The following is a 14044-nucleotide window of genomic DNA, read 5'->3' as shown; positions in this document are numbered from 1 at the left end:
TAGTGGGCAAGACATTGGTCTTGGACCAGGGAGACCTGAATTCAAATCCTCATCTAGCCAATGAAACTCCTTGAAAAAGCATCTCTCTACCAGCCCAACCTACCACACCACATTGATCTGAAGACAGAATGGGGATAACCTCTGACATCCTTGGTGTACAAATGTGATAAATACATTCTTAAGCCCTTAAATCCATTCTATGCAGCCTGAAGCATTAGACTACAAGTGGCCTATTGAATTAAGTACTAACTGAAGTGACAAAAAAACAAAGTGCTGATAAGACAAAATTAGACTGTTCTGCACAAAAGGTTTTTAAACGCAAGTAGAATGCCAATTCATTTGGTGCAGATCATGGAGGTTACAACATTGCTGCGGCTGTTCAGCTCTAAAATGCATTATTATTATTATTATTATTATTATTATTATTATTATTATTATTACTATTAGAATTATATACCGCCCTGTACCCGGAGGTCTCATCACAACCATTTTCATCCCAATAAGGAGGGGAAAGTGCTGGAGAGGAGGAAGGTATAAATACATCTGGATATTCCAACATCAAGTTCAACAGAAAGTGATGTTTACAGACTGTAGCTGCTGAGAAGTGAGAAAAAGAGCCAGTTCACATTACCATTTTCTTGCCTAGTCTTTTGAGAGGTAGCTCACCTGCAGGAAACATATGCAGAATGTGATAGCAGTATAGCATTGTGGTGCTATACCTATATTAGAAGACAGGTGAAAAATAAAGAAGACAGATAGATATAAATATTTATTAGGTATACTGCTATACCCGCTGCTTTTTTCTAAAAATAAAATAAAAATGTTTGGGGGTACTCTCAATTTGACTCAAGAAAATCACCATTTTCTAGTTCAAATCCGGGAAAATAAATACAGTAAATGGACAAAGGTACAAAGATTCACAAAATGTTTAGGAGTATGCGTCCCCCTGCATCCCCCCAGGCTATACCTAATTAATAGACATTTTAAAAAATAAGTAAACAGGGTCCTAAGATGGCACCCAAGACGAAGCAGGGTTGGCCTACCCATGAGGTGGGCTGAGGCAGCTGCCTCAGGTGGCAGAAACCTAAGAGGTGGGCCCCCACTGACACCTTGCCTGCTGCCCCTGCTAGTGGTGGAGGAACAATGGCAGGAGCTTCCAGCGAGATCTTAGGAGATCTTGAGAGGTCTTGTATGCTTTACGAGATCTCACCGAAACTTGCCACTGCTTCACAGGTGCTTTTGGGGTCCCTGGACATCTGCCTCAAAGTTGGCACTGCTTCTCTTCCTTAGTCATTTCCTATCCTGCTCTAGGGATCATCAAAGAGCAAAGGCAGGCACCCCTCCATTCAAAACAAAACATGATCAAATCTCCGCAGAACAGCTTCATGAAGCAGCTTTGTTTTCCTTTATTCTGTAAGATTCAAAATTCATATAAAGGTGCTGCCATCTAGAGGATATTGTAGTTTAATTACAAATATTGTGCAAATGAGGATTGGAATCTTGCACCCTTAAAGAAATGTTTTGGAAAACCAGATTTTTTAAAAACTATGACAATCTTATTAATTTATACCCCAGCTGCCCAAGAACTGGCAATCTCCTCAAGGTGGCTAAAACCAGTTCCCAAACTACAAAATGACACTGTATTGAAACAAATATTACTAAAGATTGTCCAAAAGAAAAACTTATATTCAATAAATAGAGCCATTAACATAAGTTAAACACCTACCTACCAGAAGTTTTACTTTTCTTTCAGAAAACATGGAGACTTAGACTGAAGTAAACCTTTCTGAGCAGGGTGATCCAGTAAATTTAATACTCATAGTAGAAGGAATCTGAAGTATTTATTTGCTCACAACAACAACAAAATACAACGTGGAAGATCAATAATACAAAAATTAGAAATCCTTCAAATATTCTGAAAGAACAAGACCAATAAAACATATTCAATCACATCAAACAGGAAAAAACCCACAGCAAAACTATGTAATAATCACAGTCCAGGCAATAAAGACATCAGCTCTGGAAAGCCAGTTGGATCAGATGTTTCTTTAAGGCCTTTTGGAGACCTTGAAGCATAGTATCTTATAATATGGGCAGGAATTCCAAAGCTTCAGGGCCACCATGGAAAAGGCCCCGTCCCCCAGACCTTAATGGCTACGTGGGCTTGTATGGGGAAAGACACTAACTAAAGCTGCAGTCCTAAGCCTAATTACCTATACCCTCCAACATTTCGAAGTAAAAACCAGGATGTGCGTCCTATGGGGCTACACTCTCATGCGAGTCACATGATGCAAGCAAGATCATGGCCATGAAAAAAAAGCATCTTTTGGGGGTTGTGCCTTCACAGCACCCAAGAATGTGTGGCTTTGGGTGTCGTGCTCTTGTGTGAAAAAAATGGGATGTCCCGATTTCCACTGGCGGGACTCATTATTTGATTCCCACCCTATCACTGTTGTCTGGAGTTCATATCTGTGTGAATCAAAAAGTCAACCATAATTTACATTCATTAATGAAACTTTTGGAAAGTGGTTCTAGGTGGTGGATCAAAAACAACGAGCAATTAGAGCAATCAGCTTTTAGAAAGTACCTTCTTTTCCTCTCATTTCTCCCCTCCGCCCCTTTTTTTGGTCCTCATCAGATTGAGCAAATAATGGATCCAGGTTAGCTGAGCATTAATTTAAAATAATAATTTTGGGTTTGTTAATCAAGATCTGTGTTTGCACACTGGTTGATGGTGCTGTGTGAAACAAAAGGGGAAAGGCACACCAGGGAGAGAACAGGGAAGGAAGAACTTGTTCCCATCTGATATGTAAAATAGCTATAACTTTGGGCCACTTCTGTTCAGTCAGCATTAGCGAGACTGTGGAAGTTTAAATTACCTCATAAAATGGAAGCCGCGTGAAAGCACGGTATTACTTAAACAATCAAAAAAGTATAATTTGCAGCTGTAGATCAATGTAGAACCTTATTAAATAGAGAGAACATTACACCGCAGCGTTTATGAGTTATTATTTATTAATGTAGCTTCGCCACTTTAGCTGCAGTGCTCGGCACTATGGATTCTAATGGCATTATACTTTTTGGATAATAGTTGTCTGTCTAGTCTTCAGCTAGATATATTTATTTTCAAACTTAGCGTAGTCAGGGTCCTCTCCCCCCCCCCCCTTCAAATCCCACAGCTAGCCTGCTGAGATTAAATACTAGAGACTTGGATTTAGCATCGTATTCATATTCAAAACGGACTCTAGAATTCCCTGTAGGTAACACGGGAGAAATAATCACCTTCCTCATAGGGCTGTTGTGTGGATAATGAGCTATGACTTGTAAAAATGTGGCTTGTAAAGTGGATTGCTGTGCAGGTTTTACATGCAATCTGCGCCTTAAAAGGCTATTCCAGTGTGCGTACTATATAGAGGATGGAGAACAATAAAGGTTTTGTCATTATCAGCCCAAAGGAGCTTTGAAGCTTAAATCAGCTTTCTGTTGAATCAGCTCCTGACACGAATGAACTCCTGACACGAATGCAAAACCGACATGGATGGCAATGTGCATTCAGTCTTATTTCTGGTCGCTGTCCCATGTTGATAGCATTCATACGTGTCAGAAAATGCATGCAGGTGTGGTACAAGTGCATTTTTAGTGGGGGGGGATACACTTCAGCTTATATATTGGCTTAAATTCATGTTCTAATGTATTTCAGAAGCTGACTCTTGTGTGGAATATTATGTGTCTTTTTCAGAGCTATGCTGAATAGTCTCCAGTAGGTTGGAAAGACCGATTTTGGTAGGGTAGAAATATTTATCCCCCCCAAAAAACCTTTGCATGAATATTCACTCTTTTGACCCACATCAGACCCATAGTTTCATCTAGTTGCTGCTGTTTAGGTACCATCCCCAGATCAGCAGTTGCTTTGCCCCTCCTTCCTGGATCAGTCATACTGGTGACTTATATAATGGATAGGATGACATCATGAAGCAAGCAGCCAATCAGATTTGGCTCAATGAGGTCAAATCAGAAAACTGAGAGTGGGGGCAGTGCTTCCTAGATGAGCCAACATTTTCCAGATGAACCACATAGTAGTAGTAGTAGTAGTAATAATAAAATTTTATTTATATCCCGCCCTTCCCAGCCAAAGCCGAACTCAGCCAATGATAGACCACATGATTAGAGAGATGGTGTTAAATTGTTAGTGTTAATAAATTCTTAGTGTTAATAAAACACCCAATCCTTAGTGTTAATTAATGGAAGGTACCAATCCAAAGAGCAGAGAATGATATTTCTGCAACTTTTTCCACGATGTAACAAAGCATCAAAGCCATCTTTGGTTCTTGGCTTTTCAAAGTACAGCAACAAAGCACAGTAGTTTTCCATGCACCAATCAAAACAACACTTTCTAGGACATCTGTATCTTTCTAGTACTGCAAAGCAAATGGATTACGGATGCATCCCTATTTGCCATCCCTGGGGATTTATATGGAGCCCAGATATAAATAAAGAAATAGAGGCAGGGTCACTTCTCCAGGAGTTCAGATTTTTCAAATCCGTATTATACCTACCTTAGCCATCTCAGTACCTCTGTAGTCTTCGGAGAAAATTTAATCAGACCGACTTGTAACTTTTATCACCAGGACTAATGAAGCTACAAGAAATGAAATTGGATTACAGTTCAAACATCCTGCTCTAAAGTTTGCTTTTACTTCATAAGCATGAGCAAGATGGAGTACTGAGTTTTCATCTTTAAGACTGTTAGATGATCCGGTTGTGCAGCGACCCCCCTCGGCTAGTGCCAAATTTAATTGCATTATGCAGCACAGCAAGGAACATGCCGGATGGTGGGGGGGCAGGTAAAGATGAGAATGCAGGCTCATTGTTGTAGAAGCTGTGCATCTTGAACAAAAAAATAATAATTCATCGTTTTTCTGAGCTCCTCTCCGAAGTGGCTATGGATACTGCACTGGAGGAGAGGCAGGGGCTCAATGGTAGAGGACATGCTTTCAGAGCAGAAGATCTCAGGCTTAATCTCCAGCATCTCCAAGCAACGTTGGGAAAGATCTCTGGTCCAAAAATCTTGAGAGCGCTGCTGTGAGTGTGTGTAGACAATACTGACCTAAATAGGCCAATGGTCTGACTCAGGAAAAGACAGTGTCACCTATTCATCTCTATTCTATTTCCATAGGACTAGGCTGCTATTGCACAACAATTAGCCCTGTGTTAACTTAAGGGACTATGCAGAATTTATATAGATTAGCACAGGCAGTTGAACAGTAACTTCTTCTGGCTGGGTCTTCCCTCCCTGCCTTCCACAAGTAAACAAGCACTGGTGGAGGAAGAGGGGGCGGGGGGGAGCGCACCGCCCCTGGCACTATGATCCCGGTGGGGTGCCATCATGGCTGCCCTTCCACGCTGGGCGCCACACCCCCAGGATGCGTGCCACACCCCCAGGATGTGCATCATGCCCCCAGAACACGTGCCTTGCCCCTACAGGCGGCGTGACATGCCCCTGGGACGCACACCACGCCCCTGCGGGCAATGCACCATGCCCCCGGGACATGCCCCCGCCCCCCCCAGGACATGTGCCAGCCAAGCCACCATCTGCTCTCTGCCCCTGGTGCCGGAGCATGAGGCTCCGCCACTGTAAACATGGTATTAGAAAGCACTGGCACCATTTGTTAATACAATTTTATACTACCCAGTTCCCTGACTGGTACAAACTAAAGGGAAGCTTGCTTCAGGAACAGTTTCCTTGTGAGAAGCGAACACTTGTTCAGTATCTTTTTTTTTTTTTAACAGAGAAAAGTACAGGTTGAGCAGATGGGTAGCAAGCATATCCACTAGAGATGCTACTCAGCAAGCATCACAACACCTAAGAAGCTGCTTTCCCCAGTCAGAAGTCTCTTAGTAGCCTTTTTCACCAAGCACCATACTTGCTCACATTCAAGTTCGAAAAATTGCTCATAGGCCAAATGACACGTGGTGCAGGAAACACATAATCAGATTTCTTGACATTTGTTTCTTTGTTTTTAAAAAAGCTTTTAGATCTAAAAAGAAATATTGAGAGCTATAGCGTCATATCCAACATTTGTCATACTTAGGCTATTGAAATCTAGGGACTTGGTTTTTGTGGGTGTCTTCTGGATATGATGAATGGTAGATATCACCCAGTGGCCACAGATCTCCTGTGTAAGTTTGGTCCTCAATCTCCAGGCAGATGGATGTGTCAAAAATGTCAGTAGGTTTAAACAGCCACTACCAGCCATTAAATGTCGTTAATCAGAACCTTAGTGTTCACCAACAAGTGACAGGCTATATAAAACCATGTCATAGAGAGTGGGCCATTTTGCATAGTCATAGATTTTGTTTACAGGAATACATTGTGTAGTTCAGGTTGCGGATTGTACTAGTAATTCAAAAGAGACAAGACTCGCTTCTCTCTCAGGCTCCTAGGAGACTTGGGTTTGAGGAGTGGAAAAAATCTTGGATGCTGGTATGTTAGATTCCCTAATGTACACCTCAGAATTGTCATTTGTTCATCTGCCGTGTATGCTGCCTGGAGCACATTCTTCCATTATATGAGACTCACCAGCCTGGGACTCAAAAACATTCAAAGCTGAGGTGCTTAAGCCAAAAGGTAAGGAGGAATATGAGCAATAAAAGGAATTGCATTAAAAATATAAACCATCCAGAGAGCAGCTTTAGAGATCCATAAAACCAAGAGAAAGTGAATTAGAAAGATTATTAAATGGGCAGAAAAAAATATTGAGTATTAGGTTTTAGGAAGGACTTTTACTTTTTCGAAAACAGCTCTCTGCAATGTGGTTCTCAATAGACAAGAGTGCAAATAAAAAATGTGGCATTAAAATGAAAGAGAAACATCAGCAGCATTTGATGAAATAGCAGAATGTATGAAGTAATGGGACAGGGGAAAAGAAAAAGGCGATTTGGATGCAGGAGGATCTCTTAGATAGACAAGGCTGTACAGAGCTATATAGGATGAGAATAGACAGATAATGGGAAGAGGTGGAAATGGGAAGGGTTTGGGGGCAAATTAATCATTCATCATTTTGTAACATGAATGCATTTAATGAATAAAAAAAGAGTCCTGCAGTTCCTTTGAAAAATGAAAGGGAAGGAAATAAGAAGCCTATCTAGGAAGCGAAACTAATAGGGTTGCTAGAAATTCAACAAGTGCGGCTTATTGTAGAGGCAGCAGTGGGGGAAACTGCACCTGTTGAATTTTCAGCTACTGATAAAATACTTCCAGGGATACAGTGGCATCCTAAAATCAAATAATGCCCATAGTCTCTTAGAATTGTAGAGTTGGAAGGGACGTGTGTGTGTGTGTGTGTGTGTGTGTGTGTGTGTGCGTTTTAAAGGGCAAGTGAGGTAGTCTGGCTGCTGAGATCTGTGATCTAGCAGCAAGAAGACAACAACAGTGGTACCTTGGGTTACAGACGCTTCAGGTTACAGACTCTGCTAACCCAGAAATAGTACCTCGGGTTAAGAACTTTGCTTCAGGATGAGAACAGAAATCACAAAGCGGCAGCGGGAGGCCCCATTAGCTAAAGTCGTACCTCAGGTTAAGAACAGTTTCAGAACGAATTAAGTTCTTAACCCAAGGTACCACTGTATGCTATTCCTTCCAGCAAAAGGAAGGAAGGATGCCTGCTGGGCAAGGATGTCTGCCAAGTATCAAAGGAGTATTGGGGAGAAAGCTTAGTCCTGTATTTTCTGAGGAGTGCTTCATTTCCTCATGTCTGTTTTGCAAATATGTTAGGAAGCAGCCAGAAAATGTGCTGAAATGATCCACTATTGTTTTTGTACCGTAATATATATGTCTTGCCCTTGGTGCTGCACTGCATTTTTGTGTGATTTGATATTCACTGGGAAACCATTTTAGGGAATGTGAAAACGTTCACACAGGCAAAATATACTCTACAGTGGTACCTTGGGTTACATACGCTTCAGGTTACATACACTTCAGGTTACATACTCCGCTAACCCAGAAATAGTGCTTCAGGTTAAGAACTTTGCTTCAGGATGAGAACAGAAATCATGCTCCAGCGGTACGGCGGCAGCAGGAGGCCCCATTAGCTAAAGTGGTGCTTCAGGTTAAGAACAGTTTCAGGTTAAGTACGGACCTCCGGAACGAATTAAGTACTTAACCCGAGGTACCACTGTACTTTCCACTCTTGCACACAACAGTGCAAATTTTCATGGAAGTGAAATTGTTGTTCTCAGAGAGGCTGCACACAGTGAGGCTTTGTGGGGAGAACCTCAAACCAATGTATTCTTAAAAGCATTCCACACTCAGTGATCACAGAAATTGGCTTTGTGATGTAGCCATCTATGTCTGTTGCTGAGTTCACACAATCAAATTTTATAGAGAACACGCCAACCTTCCATTACAGAACACTATTAACTAGCTTAAGAAAATTTCATTTACAGAGACTTGGCAAGCTGGTCCCTGAAGAAATATTTTTGGCCATGTGGGAACATTTGCACAATGGAGAAAACCAGAGATGACTACTATGTGCAAAGCTTAGATATGGCAACTGACACATAAGGGGGGAAAAGATGCCAGGCTAACAACAAGCTGCAAACATCTATGTTTACTAAGCTTGATTTTTAGGGTAAATCTGTGTGCTTGGTGAATGTGATCACCCCAGAACCTGTGGAGTAGAATGGAAGAAGCTCTGGCTCATGACTGAAGCAGGCCTGAATGTTTGTCATGAGTAGGGATGCAAGAAGGCACTGTTTCCATTTCCCCCTGTATTTGTCGCATACAGCACTGTTTCTATTCTACTGCAGTTCATCTTCCACCAAAACTACATTACTCATCTTGCTGTCTGCTGCTTTGACATTATATAATTTACCTAATTACATTGTCTTTATGTTTTTCTACCCCATTCATTTCAGTGCAAAGCGTGTTCTCCTTCATGGAGAGCACGTGTTGCGGTGGGGGCCGCCAGGACACTCCAAAGTTGGGGGGCGGGCTAATTGATCGTTGGCCACTGATGCGATTGGGGCTTCCCTTGTTGTTGGGAAGAAGTTAATGTTGCCATTTATTGATTGACAGCCAGAAATAGTAAAACTCCTTGCACAAGGCTAGGGCTTCCTCTTTTCGCCCGTGCATCGGATTGATCACAGCGAAGGGAGACGGTTGTATTTTTCTTAGGCTTTCCCTGTACTCCAATAATGTCAGCCTCTAAAAAAAATAGAAAACTGTTTCTGCAGGTGTTCTGATACAGAACAAATTTTAGTGATGAGCAAAAGGGGAATTAAAGGAATCAGTCAACAAGAAGGGGGGGAGTTTTGAGCATGCTGAAGAACAGAGAGGTTTCATTTTCTTCTCTGGACTCTATCTTGGCTTCATCTCTATTTCACACAAACAATCCTTTCTGATGGCTTTTTTGTGCTGTAACTTATCTCTTTTCTCAAACACACAAAAAGTAGAAAGATGTGTTTTTAGATTCCATTCTTACTCTTGATAATAATTTTACACTGGGTTAGGTTTTTCTGTGCTGAATTTTCCACATCTTTTGTGTACAACTCTGACTAATCTTTGCTCCGAGTTTTGGGGAGATTTTACTTTGCCGCTGCCATAGCTATTCCTTATGATAATTGTTCTGAGCTTCAGCCTATAGACAGCTTTGACTAAATTTAGTGTTTTTTTGTCAGTTAAGGGTGCTGGATAGCTCAGTCGGTTAGTGAGTGGTGCTGGTAACACCAAGGTTGCAGGTTTGATCCCCGTGTGGGACAGCTGCATATTCCTGCTATTGTAGAGGGTTGGACTAGATGATCCTTCCAGCTCCGGGATTCTAAGGTTCATATTTCTTTCTTTTATTTTGAAACATTTTTTCTTTAATTTTTAACTGAACTTATTTTCTCTTTGGATTTTCCTGGATCCTCTACTCTGGACACCAGACTGATCTCTAGCAACATGCATTTGAGTCCACAGGAGCCTATTTGCTGTGATCTCACTTTGTTAGCTATGCTGTTCTCTAAAAGACCATGCAGCCAGAAAAATTAAGGTTATGTAGTAAGCTTTAACTAGAAAGCTGGTAAAGTTTAGGTCAGACAATATAGAATTCAGTATTTGATTTTAATCTTGCATGTCATAATCCCTCCATGTAACAACCACATCATTATTTCTTGGATTTCTCATTCCTCATGATTCATACTTTTAATTTCTATTTGATATTATCATGCTTTTATCTTTTGTCATCTGAAAAACATTTACTGGTCTTTTGCTGGTGCATTTAACATAAATCTGGGCAGATGAATTGTAGCCTCTTGAGGCCTGCTTGGTTACCACCACCCTCTCACCCACTGGGGAAATGAAAAGCTTCATTTTCATCTACAGCTACCATCTTTGTCAGGGCCAGTGTGATAAAGTACATAAAGTGATGGACAGAGGAGGCCCTAGTTCAAATACTTATTCAGCTATGAAGCTCAGTGGATGCCCTTCATGGTAGTCTAAACCTACCATGCAAGGTCATTGTTAGGATAAAATGTGACAAACTCCATGTATCCTACCCAACCTTCTTAGAAGGTATGTGCGTGTGTGTAATGTAAACTGATCAGTTAATGTGCACAACAGCTGGCAATTGTGTACTTTCACTAGACCTCATGGAGAATGTGCACGTAATCTGTCCACTAAGAAGGATTTGTGCTACTGGAAGAATCCAGCTGGATTCCTTCCCTTTCCACTAGGGAGCAGAGCACAGCTGCTATATTAATTTGAGAAATGATTGCAGAGGAGAACATCTTTAAAGCATAAAGAACTTGCATGGCATCCAGTTCTAACATAATGACAAGAGGTGCTGCTCCAGAAAGCCCAGGAATGATGGACTCCACTTGCCTCAGTCCCTTCAACAGCACAATTAATACAATTCCATTAACTTCCAAAGGTGTTTTAAATAGTAATGCACTGGGCCATTAATCGTAACAATGTCAGCATGCTCTTGCTATGACATTTACCCTAATTAGTAATACAGCCTGTTATTTAGCACCAGCTTTCACCAGAGATAATTTATACCTGGGCTCTGTAATCAAACAGAAGCACTTCAGACTCCATTGCTGAAGAAGCAAGATCAAGATCCAGGTACTGAAATGGGCTACATTTGTACATTGTGACAATCCACATTTTGTTGTGATGGGAATGAACCAAACCTAGCATTCCTTTGGGCACAAATAACCACCCCACACTTTCCACACAGCACACCCACTAAGAGGAAATTGGAAGGTTTGTTTTAAGATTTCAATTAAGCATGGTTTAACATTCCTTCTGAATCTTAAACCAAGGTTAATCTTAACTATGGTTTGCTGAAAGAAGAAGCTTCATAAACCAGGGTTTGAATGTGGTTCCTTTCAAACAAACCATTACTACGATAAATTGGTCTATTGGGTTTGGACAAAAAGCTGTGCTTGATAAAGAAGAAGACGCAAAACCTTCTGAACCCCTTTTTGTGGTCATGCCCAGAGGAGTGAGGGAGCACATGAGCCCAGGAGAAGCCTAGGGTTGTTGCCCTCATGATAAACTATGGTTTGATGTGATGTCTGAGTGCAGATAGTTCAAAAGCCAAAGGAAAAATACATAGCAAGAACAATATTCAGAAAGATACCTAACATTTGGTCCTCTCTTTTTATCATTCTTTTCTCTTGAAGAAGTGGCTTGGTGTTTTCTTCTTGTTACTTATGCCAGTGAAGATTTCTAACACCAGTGTTGTATTTGTTTTTTGCAGCCAGCCACAGTTAACAGCATGGTCACCTCTTTTTGTACCCTGTTGTCACTTCCACACACTTTTCAAAGCCAGGCCCGTGTAACGCCAAATTTCATCATTACTAGAAGACAGTCATCACTTTCCAAGAAGGATTGCAGCTGATCTGTCAGCTAAAAACACTAGTGGAAGAAGTTCCATGTTAACAATTGACAAAGGGGGGAAAATAGGGTGCCTGCTCTATAATTTTTGAGCAAGGAGATAACATGGGTATCATGTCACTGAAACTATAACTGTTTGTTTATTAGGAAATGATAAATTGAATTTTAGAATGAAGGTTGCTGTCACTAAGTGGCCCCAGGGTTTTTATAAATAAATATGGCTGGCACATACCACAAAACCATCCTTCCAGATGGACGGTGGTTTTGTTTTGATAGCCAAGCCTGCAAGTGTCGCCACACTGTGCCTGACATAAAGGAAAACTAATTGGATAGGACAGTTACGATGTCCACAAGGTTGTTTTTATTAATACAGAGATAGCAGCAGCTACTTTGACAATGAATACTTGAGAGTATAGAGAGCTAGAGAGAGGTTGGCTGAGTGCAAAGGGTCAATGGTGCCAGCTGACTTTCTTGTCAATCCTAACTTGATGAAGGAGCAGCAGGAAGCTTCACACAGGCAGGGTCATTCATTTCATACCCCAGTGTGATGTTAGAGCAACCACATTCCACAAAGCTCTCATAGAATCACGGAATTCATAGAATCATAGAACTGGAAGGGACTCTGAGGATCATCTAGTCCAGGCTTCCTCAACCTTAGCCCTCCAGATGTTTTGAGACTACAATTCCCATCACCCCTGACCACTAGTCCTGCTAGCTAGGGATCATGGGAGTTGTAGGCCAAAAACATCTGGAGGGCCGAGGTTGAGGAAGCCCGATCTAGTCCAACCTCTTGCAATGCAGACATATGCAACTGCCTCATATAGGGATCGAACCTGCAACCTTGGTGTTATTAGTACCCTGCTCTCATCAACTGAGCTACCATGAATTGCAGAGTTGGAAGGGGCCCTAAGGGTCATCTACTCCAACCCTCTACAATGCAGGAATCCCACTCATAGCCAACCCTGGATGGGCTCAAACCACCAACCTTCTGGTTAACAGCCAGGTACCCATTGCACCACAGGAGGGCCTTGTGCCCCCAACAGAGCTGTGGTCTGAGTACCACTGGGAAAATGCAAAGTTCCAGCAACAGAAGCACCATCTTGACAAAAGAGGTCTGGATCCAAGAAAACAAATGAGTGATGACTGCACATTTATTAATTTGAACGCACACACAAACAAATAATATGGAACCCCCCCCCCTTATTGACTTTAAATTTTGATAAAGTACCGGCTCGTGATTCTCAATAAATAGAAATTGAAGCAGTTTCCCACATTTTTATTCCACTGCTCAGTATCTAAGACAGGAATGGAAAAGCTGTGATATTGTTGGACTGCAACTCCTAGCATCCCTGATCACTGGCCATCCTGGTGGGAGCTGATCGGAGTTGGAATCTGACAACATCTGGAGGGCTGCAGGTTCCCCATCTCTGATCTTGTTATTCAGAATCATGCCTAAATCTAGCACCAGCACTGCCGATTAAACCCTGTGGTGGACCCAAGGCAGTCAAAATCTGGGGGACTCCCCTCATGCGTGCTCTCTAGTGGGATAACATTGAACTAAGAAAGCTTGATCGTAAGTTTATTTCAAGATCAAATCAATATTATTTTGATCCGTTGTCACGGGGTCCCTAAAGGGCATGGGGCTCATAAGCTGGTGCCCACTCTGCCTGTTTGGTAATCTGGCACTGAACACCAGGAAGAGACAATTTAGAGGTCCTTCTGGAACCTGTGGCTTTATGAAATCCTCACCTGCATCTTAGGGAAAGGGTAGCATCCCACTGTGGAAATATACTTTGAAAGAACAGGGAAGCAAAATGGCAGAAAGAACAAACTCCTCTACCATTTGCCGACTTTGATCTGGCATTGGACATGAAACCCTCTGACCTGATAAGTCGCAAATGTCCACTTACACCAATCTAGTCTGTACATTATGAAGAGATGCAATTTGCTGGAAGATAAAGCACATGAAAGAGACACTGTAAACAACCCAGGAGGTGCCTTTGAAAGTGCTTGGAGCACCCCAAGGAGACTGGCTCATGGGCTGAGCAACGCTACAACAATGTATGGCCTTATTTCCTTTAGATGTTACACTGACATGAATGTTGATATTCCATCAAGGACATAATGAACCTCTTTTTAAAAATAAAGAAATCAAGTTGAAGG

The sequence above is a fragment of the Podarcis erhardii genome (genome assembly GCF_964252035.2).
Source record: "Podarcis erhardii genome assembly, chromosome: 1".
In the NCBI taxonomy this organism is placed as follows: Eukaryota; Metazoa; Chordata; class Lepidosauria; order Squamata; family Lacertidae; genus Podarcis; species Podarcis erhardii.
The sequence above is the reverse complement of the archived record's forward strand: the minus strand, read 5'-3'. Positions refer to the sequence as shown.